The sequence below is a fragment of the Acinonyx jubatus genome, chromosome A3 (genome assembly GCF_027475565.1).
Source record: "Acinonyx jubatus isolate Ajub_Pintada_27869175 chromosome A3, VMU_Ajub_asm_v1.0, whole genome shotgun sequence".
Lineage (NCBI taxonomy): Eukaryota > Metazoa > Chordata > Mammalia > Carnivora > Felidae > Acinonyx > Acinonyx jubatus.
The window spans coordinates 94,738,682-94,742,044 of NC_069388.1; the positions used below are offsets into that span (position 1 = coordinate 94,738,682).

The 3,363-nt window shown below is 37.7% G+C and overlaps 1 pseudogene; it reads right to left on the reverse strand.

The window, feature by feature from the left end:
* Positions 1-327: 327 nt before the first annotated feature.
* LOC106978224 (WASH complex subunit 3-like) lies at positions 328-907 on the reverse strand (annotated as a pseudogene).
* Positions 908-3,363: the final 2,456 nt, after the last annotated feature.

A 3,363-nucleotide genomic window follows, 5' to 3' on the forward strand; every position in this document is an offset into this window, starting at 1 on the left:
AATCATAACAATCCATGGAGGAGTTATCGTCCTTTCACTGGTAATGAAATGGAGACTTAGGAGAAATAACCTCATCAAGGTCATTTGTGAGTGACAAATTCATTATTAGGATCTGGCTTTCTTAAAGCCTGCAGGTTTTTTGTTTGTTTATTTGTTTGTTTTTTCTCCAGGTTATAAATGCTTTGTGCTTCTAACACAGAAGAAACTTGGTGATGGATATATAGCCATTTGATGTTTCCCCGAGTAAGAGTTCCAGTTCAGGCTCTCTTTCTTATAGAATGTAAATGAATACCTACACATACATATGTAATTGTTACCAAAATTAAGTTAATCACTAAAGGAAAATTTATCTGAACTTTCTCTTGTATTTCTTTCACCTTTGCCACAAGGCCCTGGAGCCTCTGACCTCTCAAGAAGATGTAGGTCCTTCCAATATCATTTTTAAAATCTTATTGCCATCACTGGAACATCCATTTAAGCCACTTTGAGATATATGGCACATCTTGGGTCCTTGGCTATAATTAAGATATTTTCTGATGTTACTTCACTTTCCTATGGTCCAGAGTCTTATCAACTGTTTTGCTGTGATTGCTCTGAAGTGGTTTCAGAATACAATTGATTTACTTGTGACATCAGTGTCACTTATAGGAGATACTTCAAGTGTGACATCTAGGCCTTGGATAGATGACAACTTTGCATCTAAAATACTGAGAGTTGTTTCAATTTGTTATATATGACGAGAAAGATATGCCAGTTTCTCCTTACAAACTGTAGAAAAGTGGCTGAGGAACTGTACTGTGCTCACCACAAATTGGTTTAGAAATGCCACCGTTATTTTCTGGTGAACAGCTGGTACTTCTGTTGGTTCTATGCCTGACCTCATAAGAGGAAGCCCACCTTCGTCCATCTCCTTAATGGGTGGGAGACCCAGAGCTCACCCATAAACCCCTCACCAGTGGGGTTGCCCAAGCCTGCACTCTTAAATTATATGTTACATAATATACAATGGAATACTACTTGGCAATGATAAAGAATGAAATCTGGCCATTAGTAGCAACATGGATGGAACCGGAGGGTATTATGCTAAGTGTAATAAGTCAGGCAGAGAAAGACAGATACCATATGTTTTCACTCATATGTGGATCCTGAGAAACTTAACAGAAGACCGGGGTGGGGAGGAGCAGGGGGAAAAAAGTTACAGAGATGGAGGGAGGCAAACCATAAGAGACTCTTAAATACTGAGAACAAACTAAGGGTTGATGGGGGCTGGGGGAAAGGGGAAAGTGGGTGATGGGCATTGAGGAGGGTACCTGTTGGGATGAGCACTGGGTGTTGTATGGAAACCAATTTGTCAATAAATTATATTTAATAATAAAAAAGATAAAAAAAATAAACTCTCATAATTTCCTAGGAGGACAGAAAAACAAATTAATCTCTCAGTGAAGACAAGGAAAACATTTTGTAAGTGAAATCTCTAGCACTCAACATTCCCTAAGTGAGACCAAGTGGTACAATCCAATCAGTCTCTAAGCCCTGCTGTTTCTATTTCCAAACATCCATCATCTACTCCCTTCTTTCTATTCCCAGAAACCCTACATTTGTCCAGACCATTCTCTTGCTCCATATGAATCACTGAACAGTCTCAGAGAAACTTTTCATGCCCCACCCACCCTCCTGTAGGCAACCCAGGTTTAAAGACCTGGATATACGCACTCAGTTGTTCAGTAACAAAAAACTAACTGGAAATCTCCACAACATCATGGTTAGTTGATTGATTCCTAATCTATTCTAATTGAGAATGCTAAATAAAAGATACACCTGCTCCAAATAGGAGAATATTTGGGAAAATACTCAGTTAAATTTTTAGCATCATCAGCAGTTACTCTCCATTCTATCTATGGCATCCGTCATTTTGTCTTTCCTTAAATTCCTCAAACAGGTCATGCTTCTTTTGCCTTAGGACCAAGAAACACACTTTTCTGTTTTCATTGTTCTTAAATGCTTGGCTCCCATGTGGAGCTAATTCCTACTTCTCTTTCAGACTTCCACATAAATACTGTTTTCTTTAGTACGCCTTTTCCGTCATGACGGTCTTAGCAAGGTTTTCCTGTTAGATAATCCCAGAGCATTTTATACTTGGCAACAATCACCATATAATCATAATTGCAATTCATGTTTTTCATTCACTCACAAAATATTTTTGAACACTAATTATGTGCGAGGAACTATTCTAAATGTTTTCTCTAATCTACAGGGGGAAAAGACAACAAATAAAATTATATATGTATATTCATATGCACACATATGTACATATATGTATAAATATATATAAAATAAGTCTAATGGGAAGAAAAATGAAAGAACAGCAGGTTTTGTATCAGTGATGCTGAACTGCATATGTGGCAGGGACATAGTTTACAGAATAAGTGGCAAGGGGTAATAAAGGTAAGCCTCATTTAAAGGCTAAGAATTTAGATTGAAGAAGGTGAAGACAGCAGATGTACATATCAATGGAGAGAGCAGTCCAGGTGAAGGAAAAATTTTGAGAACTTGTTATTAGATGTGAACATAACTACTATGTTTGAAGGACAAGTAAGAAAGCCTGTTAAGACTGGAATGGAGTGAACCATGCACAATAGACACCACAGTAGTAATGGAGGACATGATCAAGTAGAGCCTTAAGGTAATTCCATTTTTATTGAGTATAAAGAGGGACAGTTAGCAAAGTTTGAAAAGAATATCTATGTGAGGTGCCTGGGTGGCTCAGTCACTTAAGCATCGAACTCTGATACTGGCTCAGGTCACAATCCCAGTGTCGTAGGATCAAGCTTTGCATCGGGCTCAGCACTGAGCATAGAACCTACTTAAGATTCCTTCTCCCTCTTCCCCTGCCACATGTGTGCTTTCTCTCTCTTTTTCTCTCTCTCTCAAAAAAAAGAATAGAAAAGAAAAGAATATCTATGTAATCTTATATTTAAATAAATCCTTTCTGCAGCTGTTGGAAGACTATACAATTTCACGGATAGGAACAGGGTGATATGTTATGAACCTATTGTAGTAATCCAGATGAGAGATTCTTATGGCTAGAACCACAGTGGCTGTAGTGAAGATGGAGGGAAATGAATAGATATGTGGCTATATTGAAAGCACAATCAACTAGATTTTTTTTTTGACAGATCAGACATAAAATGTAAAAAAAGCAGAATACTTAAGGATGAACCCAGGTTTCAAATGACATGAACAACTGGAAGTTCCTAACAAAATTACGGAAAACTGTGGGTGCAAGGCAGAAATCTGTTCACGAGATCATTGAGAAGCATATTGCTAAGTAACATCAACATTGGGGGAATTTTTTGGTTTTCA